This window comes from Arachis hypogaea, chromosome 11 (assembly GCF_003086295.3).
Source record: "Arachis hypogaea cultivar Tifrunner chromosome 11, arahy.Tifrunner.gnm2.J5K5, whole genome shotgun sequence".
In the NCBI taxonomy this organism is placed as follows: Eukaryota; Viridiplantae; Streptophyta; class Magnoliopsida; order Fabales; family Fabaceae; genus Arachis; species Arachis hypogaea.
Window position 1 is genome coordinate 69,469,824 of NC_092046.1, and position 8,741 is coordinate 69,478,564.

Here is an 8,741-nt window from a genome sequence, read left to right on the forward strand (position 1 = left end):
AAGTCAATATTTTGTTCTGAGTCAATATGGCATTCAGAGTATCAATCTCAAGAACTCCTTTCTTTTGAGTTGTCCCATTGTTCACAAGATTTCTTTCAGAAGTGTACACAAATTGGTTATTTGCAACCATTTCAATGAGTTCATGGGCTTCTTCAGGCGTCTTCTTCAAATGAAGAGATCCACCAGCAGAGTTGTCTAATGACATCTTGGACAGTTCGAACAGACCATCATAGAATATGCACATGATGCTCCATTCTGAAAGCATGCCAGAACGACACCTTCTGATCAATTTCTTGTATCTTTCCCAAGCTTCATAGAGGGATTCGCCTTCCTTCTGTCTGATGGTTTGGACTTCCACTCTAAGCTTACTCAATTTTTGAGGTGGAAAGAACTTTGCCAAGAAGGCATTGACCAGGTTTTCCCAAGAGTCAGGCTTTCTTTAGGTTGTGAGTCCAAACATGTTCTAGCTCTGTCTCTTACTGCAAAGGGGAAAAGCATAAGTCTGTAGACCTCAGGGTCAACCCCATTGGTCTTGACAGTGTCACAGATTTGCATGAATTCAGCTAGAAACTGATGAGGATCTTCCAATAGAAGTCCATGATACTTGTAATTCTGCTGCATCAGAGAAACTAATTGAGGCTTAAGCTCAAAGTTGTTTGCTCCAATTGCAGGAATTGAGATGCTCCTTCCACAGAAGTCAGAAGAGGGTGCAGTGAAGTCACCAAGCATCTTCCTTGTATTGTTGTCATTGTTATTATTTTTGGCTGTCATGTCTTCTTCCTTTTCAAAAATTTCTGTCAGGTCCTCTCCAGAGAGTTGTGCTTTAGCTTCTCTTAGCTTCCTCTTCAAGGTCCTTTCAGGTTCAGGATCAGCTTCAACAAGAATACCTTTGTCTTTGTTCCTGCTCATATGAAAGAGAAGAGAACAAGAAAGTATGGAATCCTCTATGTCACAGTATAGAGATTCCTTGAGGTGTCAGAGGAAAATAGGAACAGAGGGATGAGGTAGGTAGGTAAGAATTCGAACATATGAAGAAGGAGAGATAGTATGAATTGCTAATTGAGGAGGAGTGTAGTCCTTAAATAGAAAAAGGTGAGGAGGAAGAAGAATTTTCGAAAACAAAATTAAAAATTTAAATTAATTAAAAGGAATTTTGAAAAAGTGGTTGATGGTTTTCGAAAATTAATAGTGAGAAAGTGGTTAAGTGATTTTGAAAAAGATTTTGAAAAATAATTTAAAAGAATTGATTTTGAAAAAGATATGATTGACAAGAGAGGATACAAAAATGATAAGATTTTGAAAAATTAGTTTTAAAACTTTCAAAATTGAAAAAGATTTGAATTGAAAACAAAATTACCTCCTTGCTGCTATCCTGGCATTAAACGCCCAGAATGGTATCCATTCTGGCATTTAACGCCCAAAATACTACCCTTTTGGGCGTTTAACGCCCAGGCAGGTACCCTGGCTGGCATTTAAACGCCAGTTTTCCTTCTTCACTAGGCGTTTTGAACGCCCAGCTTTTTCTCTATAATTCCTCTGCTGCATGTTTTGAATCTTCAATTCTCTGTGCTATTAACTTGAAAAGATATATTTTTGAATTTTTCATGATGAGAGAGAAAAACAACAGAATGAAATTAAACATGAAAAACTAAGGTTAAATAAACAATGCATGCAAGAACACATTTTTGAAAATTTTTCAGGAAAACAAAGACATGCAAGACACCAAACTTAGAAGTTTGTATACTAGGGACAATAACAATTTGAAAATGCATATGAAAAACAACAAAAGACACAAAATAAGAGAATTTAAAGATCAGACCAAATAAAATCACCAAGAACGACTTGAAGATCATTGAAGAACCTAATGCATATATTAAAAAATAAAAAACATGCAAGACACCAAACTTAAAATGTGACACTAGACTCAAACAAGAAACATAAATTAATTTTTTTATTTTTGTGATTTTATTAAAAATATTTTTTTGAATTTTTCGAAAATTATTTGGAAAAAGAAAAAAAAGATAAGGATTTCAAAATTTTTAATACGAATTCCAGGAATCATGCAATGTTAGTCTAAAGCTCCGGTCTAGGAATTAGACATGGCTTACTAGCTAGCCAAGCTTTCAGTGAAAGCTTTGGTCCAAAATACTAGACATGGCCAATGGCCAGCCAAGCTTCAGCAAAACATTGCATACAACAGCTAAATTGATGAGAAAGACAAAGAAGCTCTTCTAAGGATAAGTGAACCCTTGGTCCAAAAAATTAGACATGGCTTAACAGCCAGCCAGGATTCAACGTATCTCATGAAACTCTAGAATTCATTCTTAAAAACTCTAAAGAACAAGATTTTTTTTTTGAAAATTTTTTGAAAATAAAAATAATAAAAAAACAAAAAGCTTAAAATTAAAATAAAATTACCTAATCTGAGCAACAAGATGAACCGTCAGTTGTCCAAACTCGAACAATCCCCGGCAACGGCGCCAAAAACTTGGTACACGGAATCGTGATCGCACACTTTTCACACAACTCCGTGCAGCTGACCAGCAAGTGCACTTGGTCATCCAAGTAATACCTTACGTGAGTAGATTAGTTGGAAGCCCTATTCTTGTTGGAGTACTCTCAAGATTAGTTGATGATTGAAGGTTGTTCTGCTTAGTTATCCCTTACTAGGTAGGGGAAAGTCAAGCAAGTTGGAAAGCTATTTCTATTCACAAGTTCCAATCCTCTCTCTTGGAAAGGATTAGTGTCAGTGACTAGAGGATAATCCAACAATAAACCCAATTACAATTTTTCTCTTGAGCATTCCAACTCAAGGTCCTCCTTTCAATCAACTTCCAATCAAGTTATGGAACTACTCGCTCATTATAAATGTAAACTTCACAACATAAGAAAGGGAAATAAAGAAAGACATGATAAATAATAATAAAAAAGATCAATTAAAAATAAAAGTGGTTCTTGTTTTAATAAATTCTAAAAATAATCCAATAGTAATTCTGAATAAATTGAAGACATGGAAGAGTAAGAGACAAGTAAGGAAAACAAACTAGAATGATGAAGTTCTGACGGAGGTAATAACTCTTCTCAATATCCCAATCCAAAACACAATAAAATCAAAATCCTAAGAACTATGAATGTGTAGAGAGAAAACCTAGAGGAGAGGAAAAATCAGATCTAAAAACTAAAAATTAGGCGGAATGAATGTTATTTTTTGTCTTCGCATGTTCCCTGGCTCTAATCTGCTTTTTTGGGCCGAAAACTGGGTCAAAACAGGGCCCAAAATCGCCCCCAGCGAATTCTGCAGATTCTGCAGAACGCGCACGTCACGCGATCGCGTCATGCAGGCATTCGCGTCATCCAGCGTTTCGCCTTGCCACGCGTGCGCGTCATCCACGCCTTCGCGTCAATGGTGTAGTTTCCAATCCGCGCGGTCACGTGAGTCATGCGTCCGCATCACTGTAATTTCCTCTATGTCGTGTGGTCGCGTGAGCCATGCGCCCGCGTCACTTCTCGCTGGTCATCTCCTTAATTTCTTGTGTTCCTTCCATTTTTGCGAGCTTCCTTTCTAATCTCCAAGTCATTCATGCCCTATAAAGCCTGAAACACTTAACACACAGATCACGGCATCGAATGGAATAAAGAAGAATTAAAATACAAAATTAAAAGTTTTAGGAAGCAAATTTTCAACCATAAAGCATTTTTAGGAAGGAATTATAAATGCATGCTTATTTAATGAATAAGTGGGTAAAGATTTGATAAAACCACACAATTAAACACAATATAAACCATAAAATAATGGTTTATCAACCTCCCCACACTTAGATATTAGCATGTCCTCATGCTTAGTTGAAGGAGATAAAATAAATGAGTAGGAACATGTAAAACTCATGCAATGCAATGCAACCTATATATGTGAATGCAACTATATGATTTTTGTCCACTTGGTCAAAAGTAAATAAGCTCTTCAAGACAATCACAAATCAAATTCCACTAATTCAATTCTTATATAGTAACAACAGATAAAAATGCAAGAAGGTAACTCATGAAAGCAGGGAACATAGAATTTAAGCATTGAACCCTCACTGATGATGTATGTATGCTCTAATCTCTCTAGTGTATAGGGTAATCACTCTATCCTTCTCTAATCATGCTTTCTAATTTTTGTTCTTCACCTAACCAATCAACAACATTTAATATACCAATGCAAACATCATGAGGTCTTTTCAAGGTTGTAATGGGGCCAAGGTCAGGGTAAGGATACATATATGGTTAAGTAAGCTTATAAATTGAATCTTTAATTAACCTAAGCTTTAACCCACACATATGTACATTCTATATAACTTAAATTTCATACCTAGCTACCCAAAATTTTCCTTTCACATTCCTTACTCATGTATCAACTTTTATTTTAATTTTATCATACATACACTGATCTTTGAATTCTTAACTTAACATTGGGGTAATTTTGTCCCCTTATTTAATTATTGAATATTTTTGGATTTTATTTTTATTTTTTTATTTTTTTATTTTTTTATTTTTTTTTGAACATAAATATAAAAATAAACATAGCTTATCAATGCACATAGATTTTTAATTCTTATAGTTTCACATGAGTAGGTACCCAAATTCCCATTATATCATCATGACACATTCCTTTATTATCTTTTGTTCCCACAATTTTCCCATACTTAATTAACACACAATTCTATCTTAAGCTAACCAAAGATTCAATTGGGATATAAAATTATTTTTCCGCTTAAGGCTAGTAATGTGGTAAAATAAAGAACAAATGGGATTTAAAGGCTCAAAGTGGCTAACAAAGGTAATTGCAAGGGTAGGCTTATTTAGGATAAGTGAGCTAAACAAATAATGGCCTCAATCATATGAAGGCATATAAATTTATTAACATTGGACATATAGGATGAAACAAAATATAAATTACAATCATAGAGAAGTAAACACACAAGAATAAAATAATTATGGTTAAATAATGTAACCATGTATAAAGGCTCAAAGTCTCACAGGTTGTCTGTTCTTTAGCTCAAAAACCATGTTCTAAATACAACTTCAAGCAGACTTAACATAAAAGTTTAGATAAAAATCAGTGAAATTTTGTTCTAAAAATAGGGTCTTGATGCCAGGGCATCTTGGCCAGTTTCACTGACCTTTTCTTTACTGTTTTTAGGTTAGTTTCATGCATTTCCTTAGGAAATAAGCTAGTTTTGGGTAGATATTCACTTACACCTTGACTCAAGCATACATTGTGCATTTTACATTATTTCATGAGGATTTTGCATAAGTTTAGTGACAAATTGTATGTTGCATTGCCCATGACTTGGACTAGAACTTTGATGCACTCTATTGCTTGATTTCAGGACCAAAGGAAGCAAGGAAACGGAGGAAACTTGCAAGGTTAATGAGAAAAGTGATTGCCAATGACACTCTCATAGACATCATTGCCCACATTAAGAGTCACATTAACTAAGTTAACGTGAACTCTAACGTGGAAAAGGGAAGTTAAGCCAACGTTAGTGACACTTAACATTGTCACTAACGTTGGCAAACACTCATGAGTGGCCACGTTAGAGCCCATGTTAACCTAGTTAACGTGGCCTCTAACGTTAAAAGGGGGAAGAGAAGCCAACGTTAGTGACATTTAACATTGTCACTAACGTTGGCCTAAGGATGCAACACACCACGTTAACTCCCACGTTAACTTGGTTAACGTAGGAGCTAACGTAAGAAGTGAGAATTGTCGCCAATGTTAGTGACACTCAACATTGTCACTAACGTTGGAAGCAACCACACAACCCCCCAAGGAGCCACGTTAACTTCCACGTTAACTTAGTTAACGTGGAAGCTAACGATGAGGAATGAATGATGAGCCAACGTTAGTGACACTCAACATTGTCACTAACGTTGGGATGGCAAAGAATGGCCACGTTAGAAGCCACGTTAACCTAGTTAACGTGGACTCTAACGTGAGATCTAGGGGCACATTGGAACGTTAGTGACAATGTTGAGTGTCACTAACGTTCTCGAAGGTTGGCAAGGCCATGTTAGAAGCCATGTTAACCTAGTTAACGTGGAGCTTTAACGTGAAGCAAAAAGGGGCACACTGGAACATTAGTGAAAATGTTGAGTGTCACTAACATTCTCGAAGGTTGGCAAGGCCACGTTAGAAGCCACGTTAACCTAGTTAACGTGGGATCTAACGTGAGGCAAAGGGGTACAATGGAACGTTAGTGAAAATGTTAAGTGTCACTAACGTTCTCGAACTTATACTTTCACTAAATGTCAACACCCCTAACGCCCTGAGCTGAAGTCTCTGCCCACTTAGCACTTTCTCCCTGCAAGTAAAGCCAAGCCCAAATGAAGAAAAGAACTGCTTCAAACTCAAGATCCAAAGGCCCAAGACTTGAAGAGCAAACTAGAAGCTGAGAAGAGTAGTATATATAGGAGTAGCTTTGAATTGTAAAAGGGAGTTCTAGAGGCTGGAAAAAGAGAACTACTCTCTGTATTTTACTTTCTCTGCATTTTCTAGTTTTATGATGTATTCTCCATCTTTGTTTTCATTTTCAAGAGCTATGAACAACTAAACCCCTTTCATTGGGTTAGGGAGCTCTGTTGTAATTTGATGGATCAATACTAACTTTCATTATTCTTCTTCTATCTTTTCTCTTGATTTTACTTGAAAGCTTTCGATCTTCATCCAATTGAGTAGTTATCTTGGAAGAGAAGCTATTCAAACTTGGATCTCTTTTGAACCTTGAAAGAGGAATGAAGAGATCAAGCTAGAAATGCTTTCTCATGCTGGACCAAATTGGGTTTGGATGGGTATGTGACTATAACCCTCTCAATACTTGATTTGGGAAATGCATGTGGTATAATCAGTGACCATACTTCATCTCTTCTCATGAGCAATTGACCAAGGAATTGGCTATTGATCAAGATTTGAGAGATTGAATTGCAAGAAATTGTAATTCAATCACTTAAGATTGCCAAGGAGATCAATGAGTGCATTGATTGAGGAAGAGATGAAAATGAACTTGATCCGGAGAATTGCAACATCTCCTAAGCCCAATGAACTTTCCATCTCTGATCTTACCCATTCTCTTTAATTTCTGCCATTTATTTTTATGAGCAAATCCCCCATTCCCATTTACAATTCTGCAATTTACTTTCAGTCATTTGCTTCCAGTCCTTTAATTCTAGCATTTACTTTTCTGTTATTTACATTCCCACCATTTTATTTTCTGCAACTCTTAACCCAAATTCTGGATTCGCTCAACTAGAACATTCTTCTAATTAAAGTTGCTTGATCAATCAATCCCTGTGGGATTCGACCTCACTCTATTGTGAGTTTTTACTTGACGACAAATTCGGTACACTTGCCGAAGGGAGATTTGTTGTAAGACAAGTTTTCCGCGCATCAAGTTTATGGCGCCGTTGCCGGGGATTGATTGTGCATCAACAATGATTAAATTGGAAGATCACTAGATTGAGCATTTTTATTTTGTGAATTTCATTTTCTGTTGAGTGATTTACTTTTTGTTTTAGTTAAACTTCTTCCCTTCCCCCTCTACTCTTTTGTTCTTCTTTGTTACTTTCAATTCTGTTTGCTAACCCACTAACTGTTTGATATATTGCATCATCCACAACTAACAGTAATTCTGACACATATACTTTCTGCACCTATCTTTTCTTGCTTGCACTTGATGGTTGTATGACAGGGAGAAGAAGCGGGGCTTCAACTTCCTTCGATTCTGAACCTGAGAGGACCTTCCTTAGATTAAGGAGGGAGGCAAGAGGAAAGAAAGTGGTTGGTGCTGAGGAAGAAGAGGAACTCTTTGAAACAAACATGGCAGACAACATGGAAAACCATCATGAAGAAGAAGATCACAACCATGGGGGAGGAGGTAGAGCAAATCATACTGGGGAGGATAGAAGAGTTTTGGGCTCTTAAATCAATCCAAACCCAGGCAATTGTGGAAGTAGCATCCAAAAGCCCACAATCCATGCCAACAACTTCGAACTTAAACCACAGCTCATCACCCTTGTTCAGAACAACTATTCGTTTGGAGGAAGTGTTCAAGAAGACCCCAATCAACATTTAACCACCTTCCTGAGAATATGTGACACAGTGAAGTCTAATGGTGTTCATCTTGATGCCTATAGACTGCTCTTATTTCCATTCTCACTCAGGGACAAGGCAGCCAAATGGCTAGAATCTTTCCCAAGGGAAAGCTTGACAACTTGGGAAGACGTGGTGAATAAATTCTTAGCAAGATTTTACCCTCCTCAACGAATCAATAGGCTAAGAGCTGAGGTCCAAACTTTCAGGCAACAAGATGGTGAGACTCTATATGAAGCATGGGAGAGGTTCAAGGACTTAACAAGGAGGTGTCCACCTGACATGTTCAACGAATGGGTGCAGCTGCACATTTTCTATGAAGGGCTCTCTTATGAGTTAAAGAAGGCCGTGGACCATTCATCTGAAGGATCTTTGAACAAGAAGAAGACCATTGAGGAAGCCATAGATGTTATTGAAACAGTAGCAGAGAACGAATACTTCTATGCTTCCGAAAAAGGGAACACAAGAGGAGTAATGGAGCTAAACAATGTAGATGCTCTGTTGGCCCAAAACAAGCTCATTACCCAGTAGCTGGCTGACCTCACCAAGAAGATGGAGATGAACCAAGTAGCAGCAATCTCCACTTCATCAACAATCCAAGAAGGAGTGA

At 37.1% G+C, this 8,741-nt stretch overlaps 1 non-coding gene across 1 annotated transcript; it reads right to left on the minus strand.

Moving 5' to 3' along the window:
* Nucleotides 1-8,311: 8,311 nt before the first annotated feature.
* Nucleotides 8,312-8,415, minus strand: LOC112725883 (small nucleolar RNA R71). Its single transcript, XR_003164963.1, has one exon. It is a non-coding gene; the product is annotated as a small nucleolar RNA R71 (small nucleolar RNA).
* Between the last annotated feature and the right edge of the window lie 326 nt (nt 8,416-8,741).